The 11,727-nt window shown below is 31.4% G+C and overlaps 1 protein-coding gene and 1 long non-coding RNA gene across 5 annotated transcripts in view; one reads left to right on the forward strand and one right to left on the reverse strand.

Moving 5' to 3' along the window:
• LOC118181399 (lachesin-like) overlaps positions 1 to 11,727 on the forward strand; it is a 1,014,793-nt gene that overhangs the window by 397,322 nt on the left and 605,744 nt on the right. The gene's annotated exons all lie outside the window — the stretch shown is intronic.
• The window catches only part of LOC118197960 (uncharacterized), a 414,567-nt gene that overhangs the window by 66,120 nt on the left and 336,720 nt on the right, over positions 1 to 11,727 (reverse strand). The gene's annotated exons all lie outside the window — the stretch shown is intronic.

The following is an 11,727-nucleotide window of genomic DNA, read 5'->3' on the forward strand; positions in this document are numbered from 1 at the left end:
AAAAAATCTGAAAGGAGTCAGATTATAACGGTCCCCCAAAAGTGTTTGTTAAGGTTTTATTACGCTCTCTCCGTGTTCGCAGTCTATCAGTCTGCTGCTGTACTCACTGCTGGTAAACCCCTTTTTTTTTGTCTTTTTAACTTTATTATTAAACATTGATATCTTCGCACTTACGCCACATACATTTCAACAACAAAATTTTTAATAGGAGCATTGCATCATATGTTTAGAATTCCTGAGAGAGCTTTAAGTGTTGGTTGGTATACATTATTCTATTTTTTCAATCTTTTCTCAGCTCATCATATCACTGTTCAATTTTGATATGGTGCTCAGTTTCCTTAGAAGGCTCATCATATCAATGTTCTTCATATCAATGTTATTCACCATATCAATGTTATTCACCATATCAATGTTCATATCAATGTTCAATGTTCTTCATCATATAAATGTCTCATCATATGAATATATCATCATGTCAATGTATCATATGAATGTTCTTCATTATATCAATGTTCAGTTTTCTTAGAAGGCCCACAAAACTTCGTTTTTTACTTGTACTCACTTTTGTGTGTTTTTATTTATTAAATATCACGTTCTGCGTACTTACGTGATATAGAATTCAATTTTTTTTCCGTCTTTGTAAATTTTAATTTCAACTCCTCGATTTTCACAAATTTTACCACGGGTCAAGCGTAAGTTTATACAATAAACGAGTAAGTTACAAAAAACAATAATGTTAAAACTTACTACGAGTAAGTTATAATATTAACAAAATAAATAAACAAATGTACAATAGCACTACAAATGTGGAAAAATTATTAAAAAAATCAGTTCAGCAGCAAAAGCATAATATATTTTAAAACAGCACAACTTTAGAATTCCAATTAGGCATCGCATGATTTAATTATATTTATATTTAATTCAATCACATTAAAAAGTATAAAAAATATTCCTAATTTTATTGCTTTCAAATCGCCTAATTTATTACTCAATAGCATTCCATATTAAATCTGAAAGTATCTTGGGTTTACTAAATGGCAATACATTACCGTATGGAAAGTAAAAATATTTGATTTCTTCAGCAGCAAATCATTATTTTCATAGAGCCGCAATTGCTAATTAAAACTGAGAGATAAGTATCTTACATGTTACAGATTTTCAACAGTCTCACGCGCTGGATATAAAAACGTTTTATTTCGATCAGTGCTGCCACTGCTAGCTTTCAAATCGTTGAAATTGTTAAGAAAACATTCTTTAAGGATTTACAAAATATGAAACAAAAAACGATAAAATATTTCCAAAATTCGCAATTTTGGCTTCCAGGTGTACATGTTCGGAGGGAGGACTACGTTATTCAAAATTCCATGGTTCCAGGAATCGTCATATTTTTACAGTGCAAGTAAAATATGTACATACAGGTAGATTCGGCACTAATTATTTTTTTTTATTTTTAATTTTAATAATACAGGGTGACAATATCTGGTGGCAAAAATTTGAAAACGGATGTGTCGTTTATACTAAAGAGACACAAAATCCAATTTTATAACCAATAGCACTTTTTGGCTAAAAACTGTGATTCTTTTAAGTTCCCATTACATAATTCTGTTTTTTACAAAAAAGTAAAAATAATAATAAAAAATCTGGAAGCTTTTAGAGTTTATATTTTGCTCAAGGTTTTTTTTTTTTTTTTTTTTTTTTTTAATTTTATTTTTCAGACATATACACGTTTCGAGAGCATTTGGAGTAACGCCACATTGCTCTAAAATATTAAGATACAGAATATCTTGAAAATTTAGTCTAGAATGTCTCGCGCACTGAAGATAGTGTTTTATTTCCTTCAGTGTTGCCACTGCTCCCTTTGAAATTGTTAAGTTTTTTTTAATCAAACATTAGTTAAATTTTTATAAAATATGAGATAGACAATAAAAGAAATTCCCAATCCGGGCTTCCAAGTAACTATGTTCGGGTAGAGGACTATGTTATTCAAAATTTGATGACTCTGCGTATTGTTGTTTTTTTCACAATGCGAGAAACTTATATACATTCATATAGATTCTTTATTATTTACTTTCTGTAAATATAATACAGTGCGATAATATTTGGTGGAAAAAATTTGGAAAGTGACGCAGACATGTAAACTGATTCAACGCAAAATGCCGTTTTGAGACTAATAGCCTTCTTGGGTTAAAGCCCACTTGGACTAAAATTTAAAAATGACATTAAAGAACAATATTTACACTGTTATTAAGTTCAAATTTGCAAAGATTTAATTATTAAAATACCGTCCTTTTCAAGTTTACTCATCAGTAAACTTAAATGAGAGCTTCTTTCTTTTCCTTTCGTCGGAAATATCAGTCGATAATTTTACTAAAAACATCCATTTGCAAAACGAAATTCTTTAGCGATGACTTGCATCACTGATTTTTAGATGATAGCAAGCTCCGTCAATTGTAAACTAGAAATAATATTCCCCACAAAAAGAAGAGGAAAGCTGAAGGGAAGATTGATTGCACGCGAAGTCGATTAAATTATAACCTTTCGCAAAGTAAATTACCAGTCAAGCTGGCAGAGTGTTTTCAGTTTGAGCAATATCCTGCTTGGATACGAGTAGGACGTAAAGTTATTATCTTTTCGTAAGAATATAAAGCTTCATAATATCATTTTGTAATCTTAAAATGCCATAAAGTTTTATAACGTTATCTGACTAAACGTGAAAAAATTTGTTTCAGCTGTGTGGAACAAAAATACAAAAAAGTTTCTTCTACTAATTTGGGTTCAAAGATTTGAAAATATTTTTAAATATCACAGGTATAAATTACACAGTACTAAAAACGAAATTTGAAAAATTGAAATTAAAATTGAAAAAAAAAGTCTAAGGTACAGAGAATTAATTTTATAAACGAAGGAAAGTATCACAAGTTTGTTTTATATTCATTAACACGTGCATACATCTATGTCTTTCAGCGGTGATTTTTCATAATACAAGAAATTGTCTTGCGACATTGTTAAAATATTACAATTAATTTGCTATAGGCACAACATTTTAATACTGTTATAACAAGATCCAGAAATGGCTGCATTCACAGCGCAGATTGAAAACTAATAGGATTTTTGTTTATTATTTACGTGCTCCGCCTTTAGGCTCTGCACGGAAGGGAGGGATGTCTTCGTGGAGGACTTCCTAAGGGCAAACGCTCGTATACACCTTACGAATGAGGAAAATCTCAAAAACCGCCCATGTACACATCCTGCTAGAGGGAATCAAACCTCAAGACCAAAATACCAGTTTTCAGCGACATTATCGCTCGGCCGCTGGCAATTTCACATCTCCATATGTATAATCAAAAGCAAATATCTTAATAAATCACCTGTTACACATTTACCTTAATTCGAAATAAGAGTAATGTTTGATATTAGAAATATTTGAAATATGTTGCATAACTACTTTGTTTTAAAAGGATAACCTTATGAAATAGTTAATGTTACATCGAAAAGAACGAGTTTTTCAGAACAATAGTTTGTAGTATAATGTTTTCGTCATGCACAGCGACAATATAATAGCCGCCACTTCTGGTCTTAGGAATCCTGAATAATTTGAACAGGTCCACCATTGAGTAATAAAGGTGCCAGTCGAAACGTATTGCAAACTTTAGTATCGCATAAAAATCGAACGTGTAGGATTTTGAGGTTAAAAAAATGTTTTTGCAGGAAAAAAACAGATCTAAAATTATTCTAGGTACTTGGTCACTCTAGCATTTGTTTCTTCAATGCATTAGCGAAATATGAGACTCATTTCAACGATACCGTTATTACTACTCACTTTTCAGACAGAATCATCAATAGTTTGGTTTGGGAAAAATTCAAAGAAAAATGGCAGACGGTCTAGGATAATGGAGATACAGAAAGAAAAGTATCTAAAGCGTTTAACACAAGTTTCGTAATCACGTTTACGATCAGATTTTTTTTATTCAAACTATTACAGGAAACCAATTTTTTTTAATGCAAATTGTGGTTTCAAAGTAAATGCACGTTGAAACTGGAAGAAAATAAATGAAGAGGGAGATATTAATCTATTTTTTTAAATGTCCAATCACGCGTTCAGTTAGAAGAGCGTTCTTCTGTTTAATATACCTTCTAATAAAAGTAAACTATTATTTTAACTCTAAAATATCCTAAGTTTACAACGTTTAATGATCATCACTAATGCAGACGGTATTATTTTAATGCAATGATGAGCTATATTAACCCCCAAATTTATTTTGTTGCACCATGTTTTAGACAATGTATGTTAGAAAGATTGCTTTTTTATGTTCTGCAATTTTTAATTGCAATTTTGTTTGCGTGTATATGTATGCGTGTCTGTATTACTACGATGTATTTTTATAATGGTAAGATATATAGTAAATTTTGCTCTTTCCGATGTTACAAATATCTAATTTACAATGTTGGTGATGAAATGCAATTTTGTTATTCGAATGGATAATCTTGGTTTAACTTCTTCTTGACCAAATGGTGTTTTGCCTTGCTTTCGTTTCTAGTTTCTAGAGGTTTTTTTTTTTTTTTTTTTTTTTTTTTTTTTTTTTTTTTTTACTAGCGGGAAAATATTAAAGTTTCTTATTTAGTACTTTTTACTACAGAAATATATCTTTCAAGGAATTTCTTAGCACCGTGCACCGTGTACGAAACTGCATACTCAGCTAAACAAATGCTTGTTAACCTGAAATTTAAAGTTAATAAAAGAAAAATTTGAATGACAAAGTATATTTATGATACTTTAAACATAAAAAGAGTGTATGAGGTTTTTCTTCTTATATAATTGTTACGTCAAGCATCCCAATGTGTTCACGAAAGCTATGCTTAGGGACGTCATTAACTAAGGAAAGTGTTGCTGTTACTTATGCGGACTTGTCTGACCATAGCATCAGCCAAAGACCATGAAATACCTCGTGGCAAGGAGCGCTAGGTATTACGCCTGTCGTTCGTAAGAACCTAGAGGACCTTACTGATGACAGTGCAATTTTGCTCAGTTCCACCCCCTATTTTGAAAGAGAGCATCCCGGGGGGACGTGTCAGAGGGTCTCCCATTCCTCTAATCTTCGACCAAAATACACGAGAGGACTTTCGGCTCGCCGCATGCTTAGAGTTCCGCCATGCCGCACCGACATTATACATTTACAAAACAGATCTAAAATTACAAGCATCCATGCCTTCTTCGGGATTTGAACTCGGGCCCTTAGGCACGGCAGTCAGCGTTGCTAACCACTATACCGATTGAGCGGCATTAAGGAAAGTGAAGGGCTTTAGTTGAAATAATTATAATATTTAGAATGAATTAAAATATTATATAGAAACTGTATTTAATTGACGTGCACTCACTTTAAGGTAACTTTTACCATCATATACAAAACTAGTTATTTTATGTATGTTCTCTCGCTACTAAATTGTAAAAGATCTAATTAACAGAATTAATTAGATTATAATCTTTTAATGTTTCACTCTTATCCTAATCATTATTTTTTGTTGAAGAGATTTGTTTACAAGCAAGTTGGAAAAATTGCTTGAAAGTTAAGTGAAAGAGGAATGAATTTATTTAAATGAACTAAATCCTAAATGAGTTTAAAAATTATTAAGAATAGCTTTTATAATAATCCAAGTTTTAAGAGTATTAATTTCTGTGCTCCAATTCGGGGTTTTATTTTGTTTATTAGAAATTTCATATTTAAAAATAGTAATTAAGCGTGCATTTTCCTTTCTCTAACTTCGCATTGTGTCAGAAATATATTCACTAAATACAGCTGAAATTTATGCATTCTATATGAAATAAAATTCTATAGTAATCTGGGAAACTAAAATACATTAGTCTGTTTGTGCAGAACCTAGAGAAGTATAAATTTTCAAATAAAACCATATTAGAGAAAAATTCTTTAAATGAAAAATAAAAATAGGATATAAACGGTTTGTTTTGATTACAACAATGCAAAGCACGCCAGAGGTACCTCTCTAAAGTGAGTTATAGTTTCGTGGAGTAGATTCATACGGAAGCTTATCATAGTTATATTACCTGTAAAAAATCGCGAAAATTCTCAGGCATGTAACCCTTCCGTTGAGTTTTGAACCCAGGTCAGAGAAATACAGTTTAACAGTCATCTACGAGGGGATAAAAACATATTAAGTAGATTACCCAATATTTTGCATCTGTAACGAAGAATATTTCCAATATATTGCTTCTGATGTTATTTTAATAATAAGCTCAAAATCTTATAAAGTTTGACTTTGGTAGATTAAACTAGTATCAAACTCTTAAGAGACGTTAAACTAATATCGCTGATTCTTAAAGTAATGGAACAGACCGGAGCGAGTTTAAACCAACGATTTTATTAAGTCAGAGCTTTGAACATAAATACACCACTTGTGCTTGCAAATCAGTCAACTACCTATGGCAATGTAACATAAAGAAGTAAGTTCAAATTTCAGGTATAAAACTAAGCCTAGTAGCCAAGGGCTATCCGAAGGATTTAACTGGAATTTGGCTCAAAACTTATTATCGACATAGCAATTTATATAATGAAAAGCCTAATAATACAGTCTTGTCTGAATTAGCCAGCCTGGTCTCTAGAGGCAGAACATGCTCCGAATTAAACTCTTGAAGCCTTCCTTAACTGTCTTGCATCAATAGAGGCATAAATCTGTTTCTCTCAAACATCTGAAACGCCCGCATATAGAAATTGTTACTCGAATGGATTTCCCTTCCCTATGCCAAATAAAATGCTACAGTGTTATCATCAACCTACTTATGTGAAAAGATAATTTCTCTCTTGGGATCTTTATGCAGTTTCACTCACTGTGCGCAGTTTCCGTTTAGAACATGATTGCAGCTGTGAGCATTAATAGCTAAAAACGTAGAGGGAGGTGCATTCAAGTAATTGAGTCGCTTCAAAAGAATCATTGCGGTGCCATTTAACAACTCCCGAAAGCAATGACCAGTGCACTAAAGTGATGGGGAGAAGCGCCAGCTGAAAATGGACTCAGGCGCTTGGGCCACTTGCCGGTGTCTGAATCGTCGTCTGTTTCGGGCCGACTTTAATATGAAAGAGTTAATGTAATAAACCTAGTTTAATCGGCGTTTTTCAAAGTTTTTGTTGTAGTTTTGAATTTAGGAGCTTTTTTATTGGATTGTGCTCACATTTAAATATAATCACAACAAAAGTGATAAATAATTCATTCTTTTGTGAAATTTGTACAAAAAACGGAAAATTTTAGGTCAGAATAAACAAAAACATCAACGATCACTGACAAGAAAATAATCATGATAAAAACCTACACGCTCTTAGACACAAAAAACGACGCACCACGACGCACCGAAAATATATAAAGCAAATTGGACACAAATTGTTATGCATACAGGTTTCGACGTAAAATGCAAAATTTTACATTTTGGTTGCCAATGAATGAACGGTTGTCGGTGATGTTGTCTTCAGTGATGAGTGCCGCTTTGAACTGAGCCCCGATTACCAGCGAAGGGGAGTCTAGAGACGCCCCGGACGCGTAATGGCAGACCGCACATTGAGTTGAACAGTGTTAAGCGAATTTCTCTTACTGCGCATGCTTGATGGTGTACCTTTGGCGCGGGAAGAAAAATTGGCGACTAAAAGCAACCCTACGCTAGCTTATTCGTGATCTCCATGGCTGTCGAGTGTGGGCGAATGATGTGTATAACTGCAATGTTGTGAAACTTTGTTTATTAGTTATTTTAACGTTCATACCGATTGCACTTGCTTATTTTTCTAATATATGTTTCATTTTAATTTGTGTAACAGTGCATTTAATAATTGCTACCATATATTGTGCTTAATAATTCGTTATTTATATGTAATTTGTTTACATGTTATAATTCTCAGTAATGTAAACTGGATTTTCCTGCTTAGTTTGTTAACGTATATTCGCGCTTTTATTTCTTATTTAAAAGAATTAAATAAACAGCATTTTTGAATTATAAAATTTCTTCAATGTTATTTGCAAACACTTGCTATATTTTTTTACGTATGTCCGTGTTTCTTTACGTATGTACGAATGGAACGTATGGTAAATTCTGAGTTGTTTTTATTCCTTAAAAGTGTAATGAATAAATTTTCAACTAATATATCCTAAATTTCAGTCTTTTGAGCGAAAATTCGTACAGTTCCAAAGTAAAGTGCAGAATTTCATAAGTATAACATATTACATTTTGAATGCAAACACTGCTTCACATTATTTCGTAATAATTATTTACATCTCCTCCATCTATGCCTGTATCAATTTTTTCATCGGGTTATTTGTCAATATATCCTGGTAGAATTAGAAATATATTATTAGAAAAGGTTTTTTCTGTATCATCTGCAAGGAACAGAAATTTAAAGCGATGAATTTTTGGAATGAATTTTAGTCAGCATTTGAAGTTATTTAGAATTCCACTGCAGTGGAAAATATGTTATTTAGATTTCTGTTGCATTAAAAATTATTTAAAAGCTGCATAGAAATATTATTTTGAAATGCAAACATTTTAAGTACCAAAATTAAAATTATTTAAAAGGTAGCTATTGTCATTGATGATAGATTAATTGACTTGTCAAGGGAAACAAACCAAGTCTTCAGTACATAAACAATATATATTTTTATTCTGGGGAGTGAACATTGTTATTAATGGTGATATAATCAAATAAATAACAAAGAATCTCCAAATGAAACGTATTTTACCATTTCTTTGAATTTAGATATTTTTCCGAATATTCCAATCATTTAAAAGAAATATATTTCACAATATTTTACATATTTTGTAACTGTGAATGTATTCGTAGTTCCGGAAGTTCTGAATATTTGCAGAAACACATATTTCGGTCTATGATTTAGCTGGCTTCTTAAGTTAAGAAATAAATTTTTCTTTAATATTAACAAATGATTTTATATTAATAAGAAATTGGTACATTTGTAATTCCCCCCAAAAATTCTTTAAGACTAGCAAATACGTATATAAATTTGATTCTCCCCAGTATGTGTGACGAGTACGTTCCATTAGACTTCGTGATTATTTTGTAACAGCTCTACTTATTGCCAAAATATTGGATCTTTATGCATATATATATATATATACATACATATATATATATATATATATATATATATATAATGCATACAACATACATGCAAAGTTATGATAGCTGTTAATATATCATAATTGACTAGACATTACAAATACTGTTTCTCTTTCAAGACATGTACTTTCAAATGTTTTCATAACAACTTCTGTATTTATTTAGAATTGCTATGAATTTCGGTCTTGACGAGTCTTCGACCCGGGGGTCTTTACTCCTACATTATTTCCCCTACTGGGGCAAGTCTTGGTACGCATAAATTTTCCTTAAAAAAGGAGCATGTTAACATCTTTAAGAACAGGAGGAAGGCGAGCGTGTCACCATCTATTGACGGTGGAAGTAATAAGCGTCTTGGAGTTTAATAAGCAGGACGAACGTAGTAGAGGTTACCGCAATTGTAAGGATGAAAGTGAAATTGTTGCATAAGAGAAAATGAGTATATCAAGTGTGGTGAACGTAGCGAAGTGGTGAGGAGAGTAATATTATCCATATGGTCACTGGAGGTGAAATTAAATTTTTTTGCAGGTCACGTGATGCGATATATACAAGACCTTTGCGGTTTAAGGTTCCGCTGAGGATCGAACCCTGAATGCTATGAGTAGCGAAGTAGTGAGGGGTGACCGCTCGGCTATGAAGCTCTTATTTAGTTAGAAAAAATTCTACTGATAAAATACTACACACAGAAATATTTTTAAAATTGTGTTTAAGAATGCTGTTGATTTTTCAGAGACACAGTAACAATTTAACTGGTTATAACCTTAACAGAGCAGAGATGTCAAACAGAAAAAGAAATGCTCCAATGCCAAATTAAAATATTTGATCATAAAACAAATGTAATTACAGTTAACTTATTTTCGAACTTGAAGATTGATTATCAAGTATAAGTTAATGTTTAATAAAAGAATTTCATGAAAACAACCTAAATTGGAAGTACAATGAAAATAGTAGATTTTATTTTACCAAAATAGCTTAGTACAATGATTTTGTCAATGTATTCGTTATGTTTATTTATGGGAAATTAACAGAATGTAACCTATGTTATGAATATAAAGGGAATTTTTTTATTTTTAACTCTTGCTAATTAAATATAAAACATTTACAAAAGTTTGAATATTTGGTGTAAATTCGATTTTTCATTATTAAGGTTAAATGCCCTTTCCACCGATTACTTTTCTTGATTTAATAAATCTCCTTTTGGTCTTTTTTACACCTTATACGAGTTTCACCCACTTTGGTAATGTATACTGTGTGAGAACTCTGGAAAACGTAAGCGACTTCTCGTTATGTTTTGGAAATTACAACAGAGGTTTGGAATATGTGTAAAAAAAAACTTTTATAGACTCGGACAAATTAACAGAGTGCACAGCGTGTTCATACCGAATCAGCCAGCATTTATGACGTAAATCAAAAGTAACGAAATGAATTCAACTAAGTAAATTTTAGTTAGTCCGAAGGCTACACAGAAAGAAACTGCACAAATTATCTCAGACCTAATACTGTAGTATGATATTCAAATAAATTCTCCCATCTAAAACCTCCTCCTTTCAATACTACTGCTTTCTACCTCATTCGAATACACTCAAAATTAGCATTCTGGCAGGAAAATGGAAAGGAAGAAAGAAAAGCTAATTATCATAAAATAGCTGGTTAATAAAAATAAATACTCTACAACCTCAATTCACTATTTTAATTTAGCCATTTTCATTTTTATGCAGCCTTTATATCGAAGTATGCATTTGTTTTGGTGTCAATAAACTTAATTCTTTCATTTTTTACCCGATTACATAACATCACATGCGACAGCTGTAAATATGAAAAACACATGCATATATCCAGCAGCATGCTAACTTCTTTTGAATATATGGTGTCTGTAATCTACAAAAGAAAACTGTAAATTCACAATACAAGATGTAAACATAGGTCTCCTGTTGAAGTAATAAGAAAGTCACACTTTCTGGTATTACTATTATTTTTTATTATTTGTAGGACCTTTATTTGTTATTATTTGTAGGACCTAAGGTCCTACAAATAATAAAAAATAATAATTAAAAATTAAACACTGTGTAGAGAGTAAAAAGCATAATGCAGAAACTTGTTGAAAAATTAACATGTATATCACTTTGCCCGAGTGTTATGATCAGAATCCCATTCTGTATAATAATATATGCATTTGACATTATTAGGTATTGCTAATTAAATTAACATTTAAATACTTCAATGAAATATTAAGAAAATGAGAAAAATTATGAATACTACTTACTATATGATATGAATTTTTTTAAAGTGAGCTAATTAATAAACAAAGAGCAAAATATATAGTTCCATATTCTTTACACTGAAGTCTACTTCATGCTTATTATATCATCATTAGTTATGAGGGCAGAATATTTGTGGTCTTCACCTTGCAAAATCATGAGGAACATTTTAATAATATAGGAAAATTTCATATAATGGCCAGTAGCTGAAGTGAATGAAATGAGTATTTTAAATTCACTAGAAATTTAGGGTCGTGTAATGTTTAAATATTTCAAGTTTTGGAAGAAACTATTTAAAATGTCTTCTTTTTGGGGGATGGGTTGCTTTAACTGCTTTTGGGCTA

The sequence above is a fragment of the Stegodyphus dumicola genome, chromosome 2, assembly GCF_044657685.1.
Source record: "Stegodyphus dumicola isolate Sdum_Otavi_A_Nest chromosome 2, ASM4465768v1".
Classification (NCBI taxonomy): Eukaryota; Metazoa; Arthropoda; class Arachnida; order Araneae; family Eresidae; genus Stegodyphus; species Stegodyphus dumicola.